The sequence below is a fragment of the Lissotriton vulgaris genome, unplaced genomic scaffold (assembly GCF_964263255.1).
Source record: "Lissotriton vulgaris unplaced genomic scaffold, aLisVul1.2 SCAFFOLD_220, whole genome shotgun sequence".
Taxonomy (NCBI): domain Eukaryota; kingdom Metazoa; phylum Chordata; class Amphibia; order Caudata; family Salamandridae; genus Lissotriton; species Lissotriton vulgaris.
The window spans coordinates 562856-586945 of NW_028248788.1; positions in this window are offsets into that span (position 1 = coordinate 562856).

Consider the following 24090-nt stretch of genomic DNA (forward strand, 5'->3'; position numbering starts at 1 on the left):
AGAATGTGTGTGCAACCAAGTTCAATTTCTAGAAGGCCCCTTCTCATGTTGCCGCTTTCAGAGTATGAATGCACCGCTCCGGCTGGAGCAATTAGTTACGCCCACTTCCCCTGCCCCTATCAACACCGGTTCCCGTTATAAATGCCTTCTATGTAACATTAGATCACTGCCTAAACATCATATGCAGATATGGGATCTTATCTCGGAGGCTGAACCTGACCTATGTTTCTTTACTGAAACCTGGTTAAAACCCCACACTGCACCTACTATTACCTTGGGAATACCGGTGGGATACAAAATTATCTGTCAGGACAGACCCATAAAAAAGGGAGGTGGCCTTGCTATCGTGCATAAAGACAATATCATGGTCTCCACTCTCGAGAAATATTGCTCAGCAGAGATAGAGATTTTGGTTTTCAAAATCAGTACCTCGCCTAAATGTTTTATGAACGGTGCTTTGGTCTATCGGCCTCCTGGACCTATGAACAATTTTTCCAACACTTTGATGGAATTATTGGCCCCCCATGTTAATGTCGAAAAAGACTTTTTATTATTGGGTGATTTTAATATACACGCAGAGCTAAAGGAGGAAAAAGAGACCCAGGATTTCCTAAATTATCTCTTTTCATTGGGATTTTTGCTACGTAATAAAGGACCCACCCATAGGGCCGGACATACTCTGGACCTCATCTTGTCCAGGCTCCCTGGAGTTGAGTGTTCTGCCCCTATTGCAAATCTATGGACGGACCATTTTACTATAGAATTTTATATCCCTGAGATAGGACCAACTCCCAAGAGATCTATTCAGATCCCCATGAAACGGAGACAATGGCACAAGATAACCAATGAACCTTTTAGGGATGCCTTCTCTATCCAAGATTATGCCACAACCAATAACATTGATGCGGCGCTAGAGAGATATGAAAAGGCAGTAACCATTGCCATTGAGCACATAGCTCCTATGAAAACCTTTAAGACCCGCCCGACGAAAAATCAGGAGGTGTGGTTTTCAGAGGACCTGAGATCCATGAAGCGTAGTACAAGAAAATTAGAGAAAACCTGGCGTAGATCTCATCTAGAGTCAGATAAATTGGAGTATCAGAGGACATTGAAATCATATCACAAAGCTATTCGAACAGCTCGTAAACATTATATTACCTCACAGTTAAAGGCGGTAGGAAATGCGCCGAGGATGCTTTATCAAATACTGAACTCCTTCCTGAAGCCGGCAGCATGTGAGAGTGTTGACACTTCATCTCAACAACTTTGTAATGATATTTCCTGCTTCTTTACGAACAAGATTGAAACCATCTATGAGAAGATTCATGCCTCCATTGCTTCCATTGGACATGTTACTCTTCCCACTGTTGTCCCAGCGAGTAAAAAGATCATCGCTTCCACTCTGTCGAACTTTTCTAACATCACCCTGGCTGAAGTGGAGAGATTCATTACAACTGTAAAGAGTGGGAGTCCTATGGACCAGCTTCCACAGAGAGTGATGGTTTCAGTGAGGAGCATATTAGCACCAGAAATACAAAGTTTGGTCAACCTCTCCTTGGACACAGGCTGTGTTCCACTGGAGTGGAAGAGAGCCCAAGTGTGACCCATCCGCAAGAACACCGCCACTGCATGGGCTGACATGACCAATCTGAGACCCATTTCCCTTTTACCATTCATGGGAAAGCTCATAGAAAAGCACGTCAATAAGCACTTGTCCAATCACCTGGAACATACTGGTGCCCTAGATCCATCTCAGTCGGGCTTTAGACCAAAATACAGCACGGAAACAGCATTGCTGTCGATTACCGATGATCTACGCATGCTCCAGGACAAAGGAACATCAGCTGTCCTGGTGCTGCTAGATTTATCGGCAGCTTTTGACACCATCTCACATGAGATTTTGGTCGAGCGTCTGACTGGGAGTGGACTAGGGGGCATGGCACTGGCTTGGCTAAAGAGCTTTCTTTCGGATCGGACCCAATGTGTCACCATGGGCGATTTCCGATCCGAGGAGACCAGGATTACTAAGGGGGTGCCACAGGGCTCCTGTTTGAGCCCTACATTATTCAACATCTATGTGGCCCCCCTGGCTAATATCCTGAGAGCCTTTGGTTTTTGCCCAGTGTCATATGCTGACGATACCCAGCTGCTCTTTCCCTTTGACCATCTTACTCCAGAGGTATTACATTCTTTCTCTGAGGGGATGAGAGCAGTTTCCCAGTGGATGTCTTTGAATATGTTGCAGTGCAATGTTTCAAAGACAGAGGTTATGCTTTTCGGTGAGGCTAAGATCTGCTGGGCTCCTGACTAGTGGCCTTTAGATCTAAGCCCAGTCTCCGATCATAAGCAGATAGTCAAGAACCTAGGGGTACGTCTGGAACAAGAACTCAGCTTGAAGCAGCATGTTACCAACATTGTTGGATCTTGCTTTCGGACCATTGGATTGCTGCGCAGAGTTTTTCCACTGCTTCCAGACATCATCAGAAAGACCCTGGTCCAGGCGTTGGTTATCAGCCGTCTCGACTATTGTAATGGTCTCTTGCTGTCAGCTAATGAGGAGGATCTGGATAGGTTACAGGTTGTGCAGAACACCGCAGCCAGGTTGGTTCTAAATGCCCCTCCGAGAACACCTTCAAAACCTCTACTTGCCAGGCTTCATTGGCTTTCCATCCGTCAGAGAGTTGTTTTTAAGATCTGTTGTACGGTCCACAAAGGACTTCATGGTTTGGGTCCCTCCTATCTGGCAGACAAGTTTGTGCCGTATGTTCCTTCTCGTGCTCTACGGTCCAGTGATCAAATGCTTCTCACGATTCCTAGGATCAAGCGGGTAAGGCAAGGGGGTAAGACTCTGTCTGTGAGGGGTCCAAGGATATGGAATGGTCTCCCTCTCCAGCTTAGGCAGCTTGAAAATCATCTGGCCTTCAGAAAAAAACTGAAGACGTTCTTGTTCCAGGTATAACCACATAGTTTAAGAACTAGATTGGAACCAGGGAATTCGATCTCCTGCAGGTTCAGCAGTCAGATAGCGTGGAGATACTCCCTTGGGAGTTTATTCATGCGCTCTACAAACCCGCAAATTATTTGGTGAGTGAGAGGATCAGTTGAGTGTCATCAGCGTAGGAGATGATGTTGAGGTTGTGTTGGCGTGCGATGGCCGCGAGGGGGCTCATGTATACGTTGAAGAGGGTGGGGCTGAGTGAAGATCCTTGTGGCACGCCGCAAATGACTTCAGTGACCTCTGACTTGAATGGGGGGAGGCGGACTCTCTGAGTTCTTCCGGCAAGGAACGAGGTGATCCATTCCAGTGCTTTTCCTTGGATTCCGATGTTTCTGAGGCATTGTAACAGGGTGCTATGACAGACTGTGTCGAAGACTGCGGAGAGGTCAAGGAGGATGAGGGCGACTGTGTCTCCATTGTCCAGTAGAGTTCAAATGTCGTCTGTTGCTGCGATCAGTGCGGTCTCAGTGCTGTGTTTTGCTCGGAAGCCGGACTGTGAGGAGTCGAGGAATTTGTTGGTTTCGAGGAAGGCGGCGAGCTGGTTGTTGACAGCTTTCTCGATGACTTTGGCCGGGAATGGAAGGAGCGAGATGGGGCTGTAGTTTTTGAGTTCGGTGGAGTCAGCTGTGGGTTTTTTTCAGAAGGGCGCTGAGTTTGGCGTGTTTCCAGCTTTCCGGGAAGGTGGCGGAGTAGAGGGAGCAGTTGATGACGTCTCGGAGGTGTTGTGCTATGATGGAGTCTGCTTTGTTGAAGATGTGGTGAGGGCATGGGTCTGTGGGGGATCCTGAGTGGATGGAGTTCATCAGGCGGATGGTGTCCTCAGTGGAGATTGGGTTCCAGTCATTAAGGATGTTCAAGGGGGGGTGAAGGTACGGCAGAAGGTTGGGTGGGTTGGCCTCCGGGTTGGTTGTCGAAGCTGTTGTGGATGTCTGCGATTTTGTTGTGGAAGAACGAAGCTAGGGAGTCGCAAAGGGTTTGAGAGGGAGTGATGTCATTGGAGTTGGCTGTGGGGTTGGTAAATTCTTTGACGATGTTGAATAATTCCTTGCTGTTGTGGGCGTTGTTGTCTAGTCGGTCTTTAAATGCGGCTTTCTTGGCAGTCCGGATCAGTTGGTGGTGTATGCGGGTGGCGTTTTTGAAGGCGTCCCTGGTGCTGGTGTTTGGGTCTTTTTTCCAGGCCTTCTCAAGGGAGCGACAGAGTTTCTTGGATTTCTTAAGATCATCGTTGAACCAGGGGGCGTTTTTGCTGCCTAGTTTGATTTGACGTTTTTTTAAAGGTGCTAGGTTGTCGGCGCTGTTGGTTAGCCATTGCGTGAGGTTAATGGCTGCTTGGTTGGGGTTCGAAGAGTGGGCAGGGGGGTTTTGAAGAAGCGATGAGGAGATCTGGTCGATGGTGATTTTGTTCCAGTTTCTTCGCAGAGTAGGTTGAGGATGGTTGTGGGTTGTGGTCTTTTTGTAGACAAAGTGAACGCAGCTGTGGTCCGTCCAATGGAGAACTGTGGTGTGACTGAAGGAGATATGTTTGCTGGAGGTGAAGATAGGGTCGAGTGTGTGACCTGCGTAGTGAGTGGGGGTATTAACAAGTTGTTTGAGTCCAAGGTTGGCGAGATTGTCCAGAAGGGTGGTGGCGTTGCTGTCGTTGCTCTTTTCCAGGTGAAAATTGAGGTCTCCCAATAGAATGTAGTCCTCGGAGGGGAGGGCGTGTGGGGTGATAAAGTCAGTGATGTCTTCACTGAATTGTGCACGGGGTCCTGGTGGCCTTTAGAGGAGGGTGCCTCTGAGTGTGGTCTTGGAGTCGGTGTGGATCTGGAAGTGAAGGTGTTCGGCACTAGCGAGGTTGACGTCTGAGCTGGTTGAGATGCGGATGGAATTCTTATGGACGATATCGATGCCTCCTCCTGTTTGGTAGGTGCGGTCTTTTCGGATGATCTTGTAGCCTTCCGGGATGGCAATGGTGATGTCTGGGGCTGAGGAGGCGTTCATCCATGTTTCTGTTAGGAAGGCGACGTCCGGAGAGATGGTGTCTAGTAGATTCCAAAGGTCGATGGCGTGTCTGTGGACCGAGCGGGTGTTGAGCAGGATGCATTTTAGGTGGTTGGTGTCAGATCTCTGTTTGGTGTTCGTGGATGAGGAGTTGGTCTTGGTGCCGTCATACTTGCAGGAGTTGCATGTGAAGGGTCTATGGGTGTGTCCAGGAGCGGCTTGGGCGCAGTTGGGGAGTCGGCCGGGGTTTAGGGCTAAGAGGGTGGAGGCGTCGAATGTAATGCGGGTGGGGTGGGTGGTACGGGGGCCAAGGGGTCTGGTGCTGGGCGCGGGCTTGGCGCGGACGGGCGTAGACGGGCTTACCTTTGGCGCACCTTCGGCGCGGCCGCAGCGCGTGGACGCTGCGCGTTGGGGCATCAGTCATAAATGGATAGAGGAGGGGGCGGAGCGAGGGAGGGGCGGCAGGGAGGTGTGATCGGGGTGGAGGGGCGGGCTGGCAGGCACAACAACAAACAAAATGGCCGGAAGTTCTATCCACCAACACGACGAGATCGGCAATCAGGGAATTAAAACGTAAATGTGGGCAGAGGCACAGCTAATCATACTAGCGGACAGAGCCAACAATTGTCACAAGCGCAGCAGGCAATTTACTTTAAACTCGCGCAACAGGAATAAAATGAATAAAAGTCACTCGCGTGATGTGGGCAAGAGTAATGGAAATTAGCGTCACAAAAATGCAGAGCACAAATGCTGATGGGTGCAATTTAAATGCTAGCGCTACGATACCCAGTGTTCAGGGAGCCTGGGGGAGCGACCGATGCTGCACGAGTCAGTCTTGTCTTGCCTTCTGCCATCTAGGTACTAAACAGTTTCTCCTTTGATGTACCTTTGTTCTGACCCAATCTCCAGGTAACAGATCATGAGCTTGTTCTTTCTCTTTTGTAATCACATCTGTTCCCACCTGGTGAAATACAGAATTAACTACATCAGATAGATTCTGACATTACTCAATAATTGCACTACCATTATTACTCAAAAGCTTGCCAACTGGAACAAATGCTTGCCTCATAACTCTGCCCATTAAGATTTCATGGGGACTAAGGCCTGTCGTTTTCTCTGGAGTGCTTCTTAAAGACATCAAAACAAGTGGTAGAGCGTCTGTCCACTTCACTCCTGTAGCTAAGCACATTTTTGAAATTCTATTTTTGATTGTTCCATTTATCTGCTCTACAGCACCTGATGCTTCTGGTCTGTATGAACAGTGTAGCTTCTGTTCAATGCCTAAAGCTTCACAAATTAATTGCAACAATCTGTTTTCAAAATGTGTTGCACAATCACTTTCAATAGTTACCGGAAAACCATATCTAGGTATGATCTCCCTCAAGAGTAATTTTGCCACAGTGACTGAGTCATTGTGACGAGTTGGGAAAGCTTCCACCCATCTTGAAAACAGACAAACAAACACAAGCACATACTTGAGCTTATTGTGCTGTGGCATGTCAATGAAATCCATCTGCAACCTGGTAAAAGGACCACCCTCCCGTCCTATGGTTCCCAGACTTACAACAGTTTTCCTGTTTGGATTCATTTGTTGGCAGGTCAAACATCTTTGGCAAAGTAATTCTGCAATAATTCTGAATTTTGGACTAAACCATGTTTCTCTGAATAATCTGATCATGGAATCTCTTCCTAAGTGTCCTGGACCATGGTACATCCGTGCCATATCAGCAATCATGCAATTTGGCATTACTGGTCTGTAATTTTTGTAAACCCAAACTCCATCTTCCTCTCGCTGTCTGCACTCTGCTTTTAACCATGTGTTTTTCTCTTCTTCATCTGCCTCATCTTGTAATTCTTTGACTCCCTGCCATGTTTCAACTACAGATATTAGCATGAGAGAGTTCAAAATGTGACTTGTGTATTTTTCCCGATTAATTGAATAATTATTCTTTGCACAATACCTTGCAATCTCGTCTGCATAAGCATTATGTTTGGTAATATAATCCTCACCCTTTTTATGAGCTGTACATTTCACAAAAGCAATTTTTTCTGGTAACTGAATGCCATCAATCAATCTTTTGATCAATTTTGCATTTCTGATTGGCGTTCCCGCAGAAGTCAAATAACCCCTTTGAGACCAGAGCTGACCATAGTCATGAACTAAGCCATACCCATATTGACTATCAGTCACTATGGTAACTTTTTTTCCCTTTTGCTCTTTCGCAAGCTCGAATTAGACCAACCAATTCTGCAATTTGGGCTGAACGAATTCCATCAAGAGGTGAACCCTCTTCAACATCTGAGACTGTACATACTGAATATGCTGCTCTCAAAATGCCCTCGTCTGTTCTTAGACAGGAACCATCAACAAAGTAAACCAAATCCGATTCAGGCAAAGGAACATCTTTTATATCCTGCCGAGGTTTGGTGCAGTAATCTATAACATCCAGGCACTCATGATCAATGTCAATTTCATTATTAACCTCAGTAACAACACCATCCGGCAATAATGTGGAAGGATTAAAATTCACACATCTTGCAATAGAAACATTATCTGATCCCAGAATTGTTTTCTCGTATTTAGTCAGTCTGTTACTAGTTAAATGCTGAGTTTTGCTTCTGGTAAGAAGAATTTCTACCGAATGAGGTACATATACTTTTACAGGAAATCCCATAATGATTCCCTCACTCTGCTCAAGGCTTACACTTGTTGCAGCCACTGCTTTTAAGCAACCTGGCAAAGCTTTTGCAACAGGGTCCAAAACAGCTGAGAAATAAGCAATTGGCTTTCTCAGTTTTCCATGTCTCTGGATCAGGACTGACAGTGCACAACCTTCCCTTTCACTGCAGTACAACTCAAATTCCTTTTCATAGTCTGGCATTCCCAAAGCTGGAGCTTCACACAAACTTCTTTTTAACTGTTCAAAAGCCTCTAATTCATTTTTTGTCAATCTAATTGGATCCTTTATGTCTGCTTTTGTCAGTCTTTCCAGTGGTTTTGCAATCACCGAAAATCCACTGATCCATTGACAACAGTAACCAACCATTCCCAGAAACATTCTGACCTGTCTTTGTGTTGTCGGGGGCTGTATTGCTCGAATCATTTTAATTCTTTCTATAGTCACTTGTCTGATTCCTTTTGCAATCCTGTGACCAATATATTTTACCTCCTGTTTGCAAAACTGTAATTTTGCAGGTGACACTTTATGTCCTTCATCTGCCAAACGATTTAAAAGGGTAATGGTGTCAGTTACACAATTTTCTCGTGTCTTTGCAGCTACAAGTAAGTCATCAATATACTGGACCAATGTTGAATTTCCAGGTAAAATCAAATCTTCCAGGGATTTCTTTAATAACTGATTAAAGATAGATGGACTCTCAGTATACCCCTGTGGGATACGACACCATTACATAGGTCTATGACCGTATACCATTCTGCATCATGCGGAATCTGATAAAGAATTACCGCAGGGTTTGGGACAATTGGGCAACTTGGAACAACAATCTGGTTAATTTTCCTTAAATCCTGAACAATTCTGTAAGTTCCGTTTGGCTTTTTGATACCCATAATCGGTGAATTACACAGGCTGCTCTCAATCTCTTTTAGAATACCTTGACTTATGAATTTCTCAATCACTGGAATAACTCCTTCAATTGTTTCAGCTTTCATTTTATACTGAGGAACATTTGGGAAATCTATTCCTTGTTTTACAGTAATTTTTACTGGATCCACATGTTTCATGAGACCCATATCATTTCCAGTTAAGTCCCACATTTCTGGATTAACTGGCTCTTTAAGCTCCTCAGGCAAATTGTTTTTGTCAAAAGCAGGAAATAATTTACTTTCCTCTTCGACCATAAACATTGTCAATTTGTAAAGACCATCTACTTCTGAAGTTTGTAGCTCAATACCATCCGGTGAGCAATAAATTCTACAATTCATCTTGCACAGTATATCACGACCTAACACATTTACAGGACTACTATCACAAACTAGAAACCTGTGTTTACCTTTGTAATTTCCAATCTCAACTTTTACAGGCTCAGTTAGACTTGTTTAATCTGCTGATTTGCTACACCTACAACTTGGATGCACTCACCAGAGAGAGGAAGGTTTTCAATTTCTGCTGATCTAACAGCAGAACGCGTAGCATCTGTGTCCACAAGAAAAGTAACATCAACATCATTCACTTTACCATTAACAAATGGACCAGCCTGGTCTACCTCAAGAGTGGGTCCAAGCACACACTCTTCTTCCTCTCTCTGGCACCGTCATGAGTAATCTTCTGATGAATCACTCACTTCATTATCCTTTAACCAAAATTGTTGAGAAACATTTGACACAATCGTTTTTGACAAACTGTTTACCTGATTACCTCCACAGACACCTGTTTCTGGTGTATACCTTTGAGCATTTACACAGTTTGGAAATGGTGCTTGTGGAATCTGGCTCTGCTGATTCGCTACCTGTCGCTGTAGCTGTCGCTGCTGACTTAACTCGTTTAACTGCTTCTGTAGCTGTTGCTGCATCTCACTCTGCATCTGTGAATTCAATGAGGTATTTTTAAAAATTTCTGGGCGGATTTTTTACACTCGCACTTCCAGTGTCCAATTTCGCCACAATTAAAACATGGGAGCTTCTGTTTTAGCTCTTCAATATTCACATTAAATGTGGGTTTATTATTAAAATTATTTTTAAATTTGCCTTGATTCTGATGCACATTTTTATTTTCAAAAGCCATCTGCTGTTGCTGAGCCACCTTCACTTGTGCCCACATTGCTTTTTCCTTAAGGGTTTTCTGTTTGAATTCAATCTCATCACTGCAATATTTTCCTTTTCTCAGGATATCATCAACTGAAAGTGATTGCCATCCCACAATTCAATGTTTAATCATTTCACTTATTTCAGGTCTCAAACCAAAAACAAATCTGTAAATAAAGTGGCTCATGTCTTTTTCACTTAATTTTTCATAGCCATGTATTGTTTGAAGACTAACAGTAACCTTTCATAAAATGAATGTACTGACTCTTTTGGCTCTTGATTTGTTCTGTCAATTTTAAGCCAATCTACTTCTTTCGGGGGAATTTTTTCTTTCAGCCAATAAATTACTTTATTGTATATTTCCATTACATCCTTCGATGGGGCACCTGTAATTGTGTCTCGAGCAGGTTCTTCTTTTGGCCAACTCACAGAAATTTTACATTCTGTCCAAAGATCTGATGGGACAACAATGTCAAAGAATCCATCCAGATCAATCCACAGAACTTTTGACACTTTGATGAATCTGTCTACCTGGCGATACCATTCCACAGGCTTTTCTCTCAGCCGAGGAAAATCATTGGTAAACAACAGAATATCCTGTCTTGACCAAGGGACATGCACATATCCTCCACCTGCTATTTTCCCTCATTGGAAATTCAGAAACTGTTTCACCTCTGACTCTTTTGTCCTGTTCTTTATTCTTTGACCATTTTATTCTCCATTTGCCTAATTAACCTAACCTTTTGAGAAAAGCTATCAATTCTCTAATATGAATTATTCTTCCAGAAGTATTGAGGTTATCAATATCTTTCTCAGAAAAATCCACTCTGTAATGTTTCTGCAAATGTTTCTGCTTGCTTAAGTCAATTTCTAATTCAGCAGCCATTTCTTCCAGTTGTTCATACCTGTTTTTCGTTTTCCACTGAATGCTTTTGCAAATAAAAAGAAGTTCATCCTGATACAATCTTAAATTGTCAGTACCAATTGTGCCAATAATTAATTCCTCCAAATCAGCTTTTAATTTTGCAACATCAAGCTTTTTAAATTCAGGAGCTTCTGGAGATAATGCACTTTGCGTTAAATCTATTTTATTTAGGCTTCTTTCTGAAGTAGCTGAATCAGATTCTGCAACAGATGGTGTCTGACAACCTGTTAAGCTTTGATTAAAAGTTACATTTGGCATCATAGATTTTTCCCTATGAATTTCTGAAAGTTCTGAATAAACTTTTTCAGCCACCTTTTGAATTTCTGCATTTAATGGAACTGTCAAAGCTGAGTGTCTATTCTCTCCCTGATCAAAAATTGGTACAACAGGACCAATCGTTACTGGTACTGTCACTGCTTCCATGCCTTTTGTTAATTGTTGAATTAAATCTTCTTTTGCTCTATTATAATTTGAAATTTCTGGCATATCAGCAAGTCTTTCTGGGTTTCTCAGAAAATCATTTCTCTGTTCAGGAATTCTGTTTTCTCTGGGTGTACTAGAACTATTTATTGACCCTACCCTTTCAGGTAATTTTAAAAATCTGGGTAAACCTTCATCAGCTTCCCTAGTAGGTGCACTTGGAGAATTTCCTGTAGAAACTCTCGGGGTAGACTGTGAATCTGCCTGATAAGGTGGCGGTTTGCGTTTAGTAGAATAAATGTCTTCTAAAACTACATCATCTAATTCCTCATCAAGTCTACTTTTCTTTTGTATTTTCTTCTGACTTGGATCTTCAGTAATCATTATTCTCACTGGGTACAGACCATCATACATGTCGGCTTTTCTCCAGCGTCTCACTTTATCTTCATGTGTTTCTCTATTTACTATATATATTTTGAGTTTCTAGGTGCTGGACATTTGCTTTCACGTTCAAGTTCCATCATCTCGACTTCCCATTCAACTAAAGCCTCAAATTGTGTAGGTCTAGGCTTTGGCATAAGAGCCATCATTTTTTCTCTCAAATTTCTCAAAATCTTCATATTAAATTATCCGTCTTCCGGCCATGCTAATACGCCGTCATTTTTTGTATAATGCATCCAATTTTCGAACTAAATTACAGTATGATAACCATATAGGCTGCAGGTGTTTTGTACTTATGAAGAAATTTTTCACCACGCGTTTCAATTTTCTTGTCCGGAGTAAATAAATTTTTCATTTTCTGAAACCATGAAGGCTTCGTTTTCTCTCTATCGTACCAATAACTCATGTTTTAAAGCAAAATTGCTTATTCTTATAAGATCGTAATGTTTTCTTGATGTTCCGTGCTCCAACCAATCCGTGCGCGAAAGACACCAACAAGCCAATCAAGTTAAGCTACGTCACCACCTTGCTCAACCAATAGAAATACTGTATTCAGAACAGACCAATCAGCTATCAGCTTGTCACTGTCACGTGAACCAATCAGTGCGCTTGCTGTGACGTATGTTAGCCAATCACAGTGCGAACCGAATGACGTACACTGCCGCTGCAGCTTCGCTGTGTGTAACTCCATAATAATTCCCTAAATAAAGCTTTCTGACCTGAAAAAGAAAAGACATTTAAATGCATTATTTAATCTTACGTGTCCCAAGAAATAGGACAGCACTTCGCCCTCAGGAACAGTCAGCCCCGCTCCACTCAAAGGGCTTAGTCTTTATACCTTTCTAACTCACTAATCTAACTAAAATGTTATTTTTTAATGTCTTTCAGCAACCTGATTGGTTGCTAGTCGTCAGACCATCTTGAGGCCACTTCTTTAAAACACGAAAACGTCACTGCCATTGTTCTTTCAAGTGAAGCGACACCAGCTTCCGAGGTTTGTAACATTTTTATTGAAAACAGTTCACAGTTTCCTCCATAGCTCGGCCGATCTGCCACTTGTCACTTCCTTAGCCTTGGAAAAATAACTTTTCAGAGCACATCTCGCACAATAGTTCTTGTTTAGACTTCAGTTTATTCAAAGAAATGTCTTTATGGAAGAGCTTTCCATCATGGCTGTGCTTGGCTCATCTCTGTCAGGCTAACCAACATTCTCCAAAACTCACAGGCCTCAAGCCTTTCACTTGGGCTAGTATTCAAACAAACACAAAAGAATAATTAATTTCAGGTTATGAAAGTCATTCTGTTACCCAACCACCATTACTAATGTTAACCCATTAGTATATGTCACCTAGCAAAAGCACAAAGAAAAGCAGCATTTAATATAAATCTACCATTCTTCATAATGTCCAGCAGGATTCTTCATATATCTGAAAAAGATAAACAGACACAACGTAGACGAAAGCACATATAAAATAAGCACATGCCATTAATGAATCAGCCGCATTAATGTTGACAAAGACAATAGGACAAACAAAACAACATTAGTTATGTATTATAAAACATACTTGCAAATGCAACATAAAGCACATAACGTTAGTCCTGTGTAATGATGTATGAAATTTTACTCTAAGTTGATTTAGTAATACAAAACATGCAAAAACCCATTAATATATTAAAACAGGTTATGAGATTTTAACATTGCGAGCCAGAATAAAATCATTTCTGAAACTCGCTCCACCAACTGCAAAGCTTCTTCCTTGGTTCCTGTCAGATAATTGTCTTGTCTTAGTTCTCTTTTTTTTTTTTTTTTTTTTTTGGTGTAAGACTTTTATTTCACATTGTCACAGAGTTAAAATACATTCACTTCGCCTACAACCTGATAAGGCCGGCTCAACATTTTGCTGGTGCCATTAATCATGTCGCTGTGCATACACGGCCCATCAGCCGACAACCGTAGGTCCGGCGGCGTGTTCATGACTTGACTATCAAGTTGGCAATTAGACAATGTGGTACGCTGGTACAGTGGCGTTTATGGTCTTACATTTTGTTCATTATATTTGCAACCTCCGAAACTCAGAGGAACACTTCAAAACAACCCCTAAAAACTTAAAGCACTGCATCACAGCATTCTCCCCCCTCCATCACTTCGTCGAGTAATCCCCCTTTCCAACACGTGGTCAGTTTCAATTCAGCTCTGTTGGCGTGTCCCGGTCCGCAGCAATCGTTACCAGGTATTGTCTAAAGGGCGCCCAATAGTCTCTGGGGCGCGAGCCTGCTGGCAGCTCCTCCTCGTATGTGGCTAGTGTGTCACAGCAATATGCCAAGTCTTCCAACCAGCTTTTCACCCTAGGTTTCAGTTTACTGCTCCAGTGCAATGATACTCTCCTTTTTGCCATTAGCAGGGCAATCACACATAGTCTCAGCCTCTGCGCTTTCAGCTGCGGCACCAGTCCTAGCAAACAGATTTTGGCCGTGCAAGGCAGCGTCGCCCCCAGCATGTCGTTAATGGTTTTTATCACTTGCACCCAATACTGCGCTACCAAGTTACAGTGCCACGCTAAGTGCATAAAGTCTGCATCGTCCTGCCCACACCTAACGCAGTTGGAGTTATCCCTCAAGCCATACCTGTGCAATCTGTGGGGCGTGTGATATACTTGATGCAAGTATTTATAGTGAATGAGTCTCAGATTGCCATTAGGTGTCAACATTCCCGTCAGTATACAGGATGTCTCCCATTCCACTTCTGTGAGGTCATCATCTAGCGCCGCGCACCATTTGTCCCGGGCCCGTGCAGTGTTACCCCCAATGTGTATCTTCGGGTCTTAGTTCTCTTTGTATTCGATTGAGCTATTCACTTTTCTCTCCATCATGAAGCCTGATAAACATTAGAGCATCTCGAGCTCACTTCCGGGAAGCACAGTTTGCTTGTAACCATGGGCGTCCGCAGGGGAGGCAAGAGGGGGCGCTTGCCCCCCACCCCTGGATCCAGGCCTGGTTCTAGAGGATGGGCCCACATACCTGGGCCGACTTTCCTGCTGGGGCGACACCTGAAAGGCTGCTACAGTACAGCCATATCGGGCTGAGTCCCAGCAGGTCACAGAGGCAGCCGTTCCATTGTCATGGGCAGTATGACAATGGGCCGGCAGAGGAGATACAGCATGGAGCATCTCCCCCCATCCCACGCCTCAGGAGATGACGTGGAGTTCTTGGGGAGCTGCTGATGCTTTCAAGCAGCACAATTGGCAGGGGCCGTGAGCTTTAGTCCCTCACAGCAGGCCACAACGATCAGATACAAAGCTAAGGGGCGTGGGTGGGGGCGTCGTTTGGGGAGCGGGGTTAGTGCCAACATTCTTAGTTTAAAAACTGTGAAGTGACAGACCGGATTGAAATTGAAAGTTTCATTCTCATGAATTTGTGCAATGGGGAGAGTGCTGTATACAGCTAAGAGTGGAAATACTCTGAAAAAAACACTAAGGACTGAAATAACTACATTTAAAGAACAATATGACTAAAAATGGAAAAAAATGAAAATTCGATTTTAACAATGTTGTAGTGGAAAAATGTAACTAACCCTCCATGTTGAGGCTAAGGGAGACGTAAGAGCAGAGGAGAGATAAAAGAGAGAGACAGAGCCAAAAGGAAAAATAAGAGACGGAGTGGGGAGTAGAGACAAACGGAGAGGGGTAGAGGAAAGAGGGAGAAATGATTGACGAGAGAAGATAGTGAAAGAGGCGAGGGGGGGACATTATTATAGATAAGCACAATGAGGCAGGGAGACAGAGGGCGACAGAGGGAAGGGGGCAACAGAGGGAATGGGGCGACATAGGGAGGGAGACAGACAGACAGGGAGACAGATAGAGGGAGATACAGGGTGGGAGACAGACAGAGGAAGAGAGACCGAGAGAGAGGGAGACCGAGAGAGAGGGAGACCGAGAGAGAGAGAGACCGAGAGAGAGGGAGACAGAGAGGGAGGGAGACAGAGGGAGGGAGACAGAGGGAGGGAGACAGAGGGAGGGAGACAGAGGGAGGGAGACTGAGGGACGGAGACTGAGGGACAGAGACTGAGGGGCGGAGACTGAGGGAGGGAAACTGCGGGACGGAGACTGAGGGAGGGAGACGGAGGGAGACAGAGACAGACAGAGGGAGACAGAGAGAGAGGGAGATAGATAGAGCGGGGGACAGAGGGAGAGAGAGACAGAGGGAGGGAGACAGTCAAAGGGGGGGAGAAAGAGAGAGGGAGACAGAGGGAGGGAGACAGAGGGAGGGAGACAGGGAGGGAGGGACACACAAGGGAGGGAGACAGAGAGGGAGGGATACAGAGAGGGAGGGAGACAGAGGGAGGGAGACAGACAAAGGGATGGAGACAGAGAGAGGGAGACAGAGGGAGGGAGACAGGGAGGGAGGGACACACAAGGGAGGGATACAGAGAGGAAGGGAGACAGAGGGAGGGAGACAGAGGGAGGGAGATAGAGGGAGGCAGGGGGGGGCAGAGGAAGGGAGGCAGAGGGAGGGACACAGACAGAGGGCCACAGACAGATGGCGACAGACAGAGGGCGACAGACAGAGGAAGGGAGACAGAGGGCGACAGACAGAGGGCAACAGAGGGAGGGAGACAGAGGGAGGGAGACAGAGGCAGGGAGACCGAGGGAGGGAGACTGAGGGACGGAGACTGAGGGACGGAGACTGAGGGAGAGAGACTGCGGGACGGAGACTGAGGGAGGGAGACGGAGGGAGACAGAGACAGACAGAGGGAGACAGAGAGAGAGGGAGACAGATAGAGCAGGGGACAGAGGGAGAGAGACAGAGGGCAACAGACAGAGGGAGGGGAGCGATAGAGGCAGGGAGACAGACCGGGAGAGAGACAGACAGAGGGAGGGAGACAGAGGGAGGGAGACAGGGAGGGAGGGACACACAAGGGAGGGGGACAGGGAGGGAGGGACACACAAGGGAGGGAGGGACACACAAGGGAGGGAGACAGAGGGAGGGAGACAGAGAGGGAGGGATACAGAAAGGAAGGGAGACAGAGGGAGGGAGACAGAGGGAGGGAGACAGAGGGAGATAGAGGGAGGCAGGGGGAGGGAGGCAGAGGAAGGGAGGCAGAGGGAGGGACACAGACAGAGGGCCACAGACAGATGGCGACAGACAGAGGGCGACAGACAGAGGAAGGGGGACAGAGGGAGACAGAGGGCGACAGACAGAGGGCGACAGACAGAGGGAGGGAGACAGATGGAGGGAGCCAGAGGGAGGAGAGACAGAGGAAGGGAGACAGAGGGAGGGAGACAGAGGGAGGGAGACAGAGGGAATGAGACAGAGAGAGAGACAAGGAGACAGAGGGAGGGAGACAGACAGAGGGAGACAGAGGGAGGGCGACAGACAGACAGAGGGAGGGCGACAGACAGAGGGAGGGCGACAGACGGAGGGAGTTAGAGGGAGGGAGAGAGAGGGAGGGAGACAGAGAGAGGGATGGAGAGAGAGGGAGAGGGAGAGAGACAGAGGGAGAGAGAGAGAGGGAGAGGGAGAAAGAGGGAGAGAGAGGGAGAGGGAGGGAGAGATAGATAGAGTGAGGGCAATAGATAGATAGAGTGAGGGAGATAGATAGATAGATTGAGGGCGATAGATAGAGTGAGGGCGATAGATAGAGTGAGGGCGATAGATAGATAGACAGACAGACAGACAGATACATAGACAGAGTGAGGGCGATAGATTGATAGATAGAGTGAGGGTGATAGATAGATACAGTGAGGGAGATAGATAGATATATAGATATATAGAGTGAGGGCGAGAGAAAGATAGAGTGAGGGCGATAGATAGAGGGAGGGCGATAGATAGATAGAGGGTGATAGATAGATAGAGGGCGACAGATAGAGTGAGGGCGATAGATAGATAGATATATAGAGTGAGGGCGATAGATAGATAGAGGGCGATAGATAGAGGGCGACAGATAGAGTGAGGGCGATAGATAGATAGATAGATAGATAGATGGATAGATAGATAGAGTGAGGGCTACAGATAGAGTGAGGGAGATAGATAGATAGACAGATAGACAGATAGACAGATAGACAGATAGACAGACAGATAGACAGATAGATAGATAGATAGATAGATAGATAGATAGATAGATAGATAGATAGATAGATAGATAGATAGATAGATAGATAGATAGATAGATAGATAGATAGATAGTTAGAGGGCGATAGATAGATAGATAGATAGATAGATAGATAGATAGATAGATAGATAGATAGATAGATAGATAGATAGATAGATAGATAGAGTGAGGGCTATAGATAGAGTGAGGGTGATAGATAGATAGATAGATAGATAGATAGATAGATAGATAGATAGATAGATAGAGAGCGATAGATAGATAGATAGATAGATAGATAGATAGATAGATAGATAGATAGATAGATAGATAGATAGATAGATAGAGAGCGATAGATAGATAGATAGATAGATAGATAGATAGATAGATAGATAGATAGATAGATAGATAGATAGACAGATAGACAGATAGACAGATAGACAGATAGACAGACAGATAGACAGATAGATAGATAGATAGATAGATAGATAGATAGATAGATAGATAGATAGATAGATAGATAGATAGATAGATAGATAGATAGATAGATAGATAGATAGATAGATAGATAGATAGATAGATAGTTAGAGGGCGATAGATAGATAGATAGATAGATAGATAGATAGATAGATAGATAGATAGATAGATAGATAGATAGATAGATAGATAGATAGATAGATAGATAGATAGATAGATAGATAGAGTGAGGGCTATAGATAGAGTGAGGGTGATAGATAGATAGATAGATAGATAGATAGATAGATAGATAGATAGATAGATAGATAGATAGATAGATAGAGAGCGATAGATAGATAGATAGATAGATAGATAGATAGATAGATAGATAGATAGATAGATAGATAGATAGATAGATAGATAGATAGAGTGATGGCGCTAGATAGAGTGATGGCGATAGATAGAGTGAGTGCGATAGATAGACAGATAGAGTGATGGCGATAGACAGATAGATAGAGTGAGGAACCGCACAGGCAGTGTCACACAGTAGGGGCACGTGGCGTGTGTTTAGAGCTCTGCATCATTTCCCTTCTGGCTGACAAAGCAGCGGACCTGGCGCTTCTAATGAGGCTACCGGGCACGGAGCATATGGTTAATAAAATGTAGTCGAGAACTGGCAGCACGCACGGCGACATGGAGGTTTGATTGAGAAATTGAGAAGGTTTGTTTTGGGCTAGGACAACGAGAGAGACGCCTATGGTTGTTGCCTTTAGGGGAATTCAACATGGAAATTACACCCAAAGCTGTTAGTGTTGCATACTCCGCCTTCGCTGTTCCAGTCAGTTAACCCACACAACTTCTTTTTCAACAGCTGTCAGCCAGCTCAAAGTTATCATATGAGTTTATTAAAAAAGAAGTCAGAATTGGTAAACCCAATTGATCTCACCTTTGGGGCTAGTTGGCTTTGCCAAGTGATTTTGGCGACGCTGCGCAGCGACGCGACACAACCGCATCATCAAAAAAGTCACTATGGTGGCCACATCATTCCACCGGCACGCAAATGTGAGAACTCATGCTTGCCCCAGTGTTATGCCACTATCGCCATTTGCTGTCATTTTATGTATTTGTTATTACCGGATTCTAAGATGGTGTACGCTCTTGGATCGGTAAATAGAAAAATTAAGATCTTTTAGTACAAAAGCGCCAATTTAAGGAAAAAAGAACCATGCGTGTCGGGGAGAGTGTAAGAGAGGAGCTGTTCGGTGGAAAGAAGGGGAAGTAGCATATGGAGGGCGGGGGTGAGCGAAAGATGGAGAGATGAGGTTTCCCCATGACCAGTATTTTACCAGCCTGGAGGGAATTTTCAATGCTAGACGGGTAGAAATAGCAGGAAAATCCTTAAACTCTGTCGTGGGGGGATATTTCAGGCAAGCATCCTGGCCATGAATAATGTCCCAACTGTGGGTAGCATGAAAGGGGAGGGGGAGGCGGGGCTTTTAGAGACAGTCAGGGACGGAGGCGGGCCGGTTGGAGAGGATAAATAATCCAGTGACCACGAAGAGACAGAGAAAAGAGGGGTTTGAGGGACAGACTGCCAAGCACTGAGACAGTTCACTAGGGAGCGGGGAACACGCCCCGGGGCCACAAAATACCACAGAAACTGGTAGCAGTAGAGAGAGTCGGGCACAGAGACAACCCCGCCTAGGGAGGGCGGTGGAATGCTGGTAGCCCACAGACTAGCGGGCAGAGGAGGGACTGCTAGAGACTACTACGTGGGTAGCTTGGGGTGCAGAAAGAGAGTGCCGTAGAAGATGGGTCTTGAGAGATGCAAACTCGGCTGTTGGAAAAAAAACGGAGCTGATCGAAATCCTAAGAGACGGTGGCGTACCGGGGCATCATAAGGAAGAGGGGCAGAGTAACAATGGATGAGGGAAGGACGTCACGGAGAGAGGGTAACAGAATACGAGGAAGCAGGGCAGAGGGGCGGCAGGCCACACTAGGAGATATGCTGGCGAGGAAGGAGGGAGAAGCACAGAAACAAGCAAGAAAAGGGGCTAACAAGGGTGAAAGAAACGGTGGGATTACTCGGAAGGGAGGGACAGTCGAAAAAGGGGTGTGAAGGAACAGCATACGAGGACAGAGACGAGAACAGCACAAGCAGGAAGTGGGATAAGGGAGGGGGTGGCAAATGGTGAGCACTTTTGCGGCCGCTTTATTGTTCTCAGTGGCCACGCGGCTCACTGAGAACATCAAAGCGGCCGCGAAAGTGCTCCCAAAGGCTGCAGGCGGACAAATGGTGCGCGCGCCCGGCGTACATGCACTGTACCCGATCCGCCTGCAGACTTTGGGAGCACTTTTGAAAGCCCCTACTTAATATCTCGTTAAAGCATCGCTAACGCGATGGCTTAGGCGAGACCTAAAAACCACCGGTGCTGAGCATTGGTGAGACCCGGCCCACTTAAAGCCCTGACCTACATGTCTATTCTCTGGCAGGACAACAGTCCTTGGTAGGGGACCACCCCTTGGTTTGCAGAGTACTCAGAAAACCCAGATTTCCATTTCCTGTCGATACAGGAGACTGTGGTACACTTGGCTGATATTTCTACAAGAATAGCAATCAAACAAGGAACTTTCTGGGAACTAATTGTCGGCCACATTAGCGGTTATTAAATGCCCAATTTCCTACAGTAGTTGCTGATGTTAGTTTCTGGACATTTATGGCAGCGTTTTTACCCTGTAAAAAGAATCATTCTCCATAACCAGGGAAATTAAGACTTGCCCAAGGTTTATTTCATACCTGTTGTCCCGGGTTTCTGAATCTTTGTGTACATTATTTGATTCTGGGACAAGAAGAGGCCAAGGAACGCAAAGCAGCTTTTGATTTCTTTTCTGAGTTGCTTTGCTCTAGTTTCAAGTCCCTCCTTGGCTAGTAGGTTGATGGGTGATGTTGGAGTGTGGCATAAATAAATCAGCAGATGAGGGTCACCTGTTAGGTGAAGCTATGTTATTAAAATCATTTATGGCAGGTGTCCACTATGAACAGTTTATGAAAGGTGCTTTTTGGTCTTCGGTGTGTACTATTAAATATTTTTTATTTTGAGTCAATTTCAAACCAACAGATTATGGAGAGGCTTTGATCTAGCATCATTTTCACTTTCCGGCCTCAGCACAGAGCGTAAAATTTTCTCGCTTTTTATGCGTGAGTTTTCTGTTGTATTAAGGACAAGGCGGCCAGGGCAATCACATGCTGTTAATTCAGATACAGGTATGTTTATTCATTGCACTCTCGACAGGGCATTCAAACACACCCGTTATTTAATGATATCTTAACTATATTGATATATATTCACTTGTGAGCCAGACAGACAAGTATTGATTTGATTTTCAGATTTGTAGAGCGCGAATATCCAAGGCGTCTTGGCGCTAAAAATGACTATGCCTGCCGGAGGTGGGAAAGAGTTGTGCGAACACAAGAGCCATGACTATGATGAGAAAAGCCAGGTCTTTAGCTTCCTTCAAAAAGATAACAGTGATGGGCTGTTTCTTATTTCTACTGGTAGCTTGTTCCAGGTTTTAGCTGTGTGAAGTATGAATCTGGGAGTCTTGAGAAGCTTAGCACTGCTGGACCTGGGAGTCCTAAGCGAGTTGTACTGCGATAGGTTCGTTTTCAGAAAGTGAGGGCCTGACCCATGGAAGGCCTTATATGCCAGGCATATGAATTGAATTCTTTTCTCAACGGGGAGACTTCTCATTCTGAGAGCCACCGGCTCGAACCTGGGAATGTCCAGTACCAGCCTGGCTGCAGCCAGGCTGGTACTAGTTGGAATTATGCAGTAGTGGAGGGCCACCTTTTCAGAGACTGTAGCAAGGTAGGATCCTTCTGCATGGTTAACCCCACTTTTTACCTGGTGCTAAGCTGGTTTTTGACTAGTCTGACTGGGATCCTGCTAATCAGGACCCCAGTTGATCTGCTATCTCCCTAAAATGTTGCGTCATGTACTTTAGGTACACTCCAGATTGGATACTGGGGTACCCTGGTCAGTCCCTAGTATATGGTACCCATGTACCCAGGGCATGGGTACCGCAGAGGCCTCCCATGGGCTGAAGCATATATTATGCCACCCATGGGAGGACATGCAAAATGGAACCACAGGCCTGACATTGCAGCCTGTGTAAGTTAGATGTAGTCAACCCTGCTTTTCTTGGGCTCCCCTGATTGCTCCAGGCTTACCCTGACTCCCCTGTGTTTGGTGAGTCTCCTGGACCTTGCTGGTCCGAACCGTAACCTTTCTTGACCTTCTTTGTGGGTTGCCGTTGCCAAGGCATGTTGGTGCTCCGCCGGACACCAACCCCTCAGCACTCGACATTCTTCATGGGACAGCATGCATCCGGCTCCTGGTCGTCCTCGACATCTCCTGGTCCCTTTGGCTGCAGAGCCATGAGCCCCCCAACGCACCTGAAGCACCAGACATCGGTGGGCATTCGTCTACCGAGCCCCTGGTCACTCCTGAGTGACCCAGACTCTATTCCCTCTGCTTTCAGGTACTCTTCAACAAGAATCCACCTTTGGATTCCATCGGACACTTTTCTCCTTCCCAGCAGCGGCTCTTCTTGGAAGTCCTCCATAGAGATCAACGGCGGTTTCCGACGCCACTTCAGACCTAAGCAACCGTTTTCCCTGGGATAGGTAACTCTGGTATCCACGGGTGGGGGGCTCTCCAACCTCCTAACTTCCACAGGGTTTCTTTGAAGTCATTGCAAACGGTCCTTAAACTTTAAAACTTCAACTGTGACTTCCCCATAGAATTGTACAGAGCAAGCGGTCGTGTTCCCACACTGCACCCGTCCTCCGTGGTGTCCCTACGTACTCACCTTGGCTGGTTCCTTGGGGTCCCAGCGATTCTACCTCCTCTAGACACTGTCTTGACTCCAGTCATGGTTTGTATACCACTATTTTAGTATATGGTTTGGTCTCCCCCTGGAGCCCACTGTGCATTAGCGCCATCTACTATTGTTTCTGTGCTACAGTATTGTGTGCTTTGTGAGTATCTTCATGTAGAAGATACTGAGTTGTAGTAGAGTTATATTAATACATACATATTTTTATAACTACTGTGTGGTTCTCCTTTCATTTAACCAATACACTAAGGTTACATTCTGGTAAAACAAGCTGCTTTACATTCCTTCAAGACTAAGCCTGAAGGCTGCTCTCCACAGCTACCACTAGGATAGCTTACTAAGGTTATCTTTGACCTCTTAAATCACCATAAGGGTTGTTTGGGCTAGTGCAAGGTGCCCACTTTAATTAGTGGACAGTGTTTAGCAGGCCAACTTCTCACAGAGAGGGTTAACTAAATGATGCATTAAAGAAAAGGCCAAGCAGTGGCATAATGAATGCAGCACATTCTGTGCAAGTCCCCGAGATAAGGCCTTGCAGCCATTGCCAAACAATGGCTATTAGCATCCATCCTGGGGGTTTAGGAACAGGGTGTATTAAAGTTGCCAACCAACATGTTTTCTGTGGGTTTGTCCAGCCCCTGGGTGGTTGGCCCTCTTGCACGCATTGAGATGATGAGACTTGCCAATGTCCCACCCATTGCTGCTCACAGGGCAAGCAAGAAAAAGCAGTGAGAATTCAAGTGGCCCAGCATAGTGCTTCACCCTCAGCATTTTATCTCCACGTGAGCTGTAAAGCTGGATTAGTCAGTGACTAGCATTTGTTTGTGGTCTGGCTAAGAAGAGGGAGCAGAAAACAGCATGTTAGAGTTGCTAATACAGAACGCCGACCCTGCAGTTAAAGGGACCTTTAAGTGTGAATTAAAACTATGCGGGGCGCCGCCTGTGAGACTATGACCCCATTTTCTTTCTTCCATTAGGCCTGTTTCAAAGTGATCACATATTGCAAATTGGGACAGAGCCACAGGTCAATCTGTTTGGTAAAGCAGCACACAAGACTGGAACAGAATACAGCTTACCACTGAGAGGGCTGCGCAAGCCAAAAAGCATAACCTGGGAAGTGA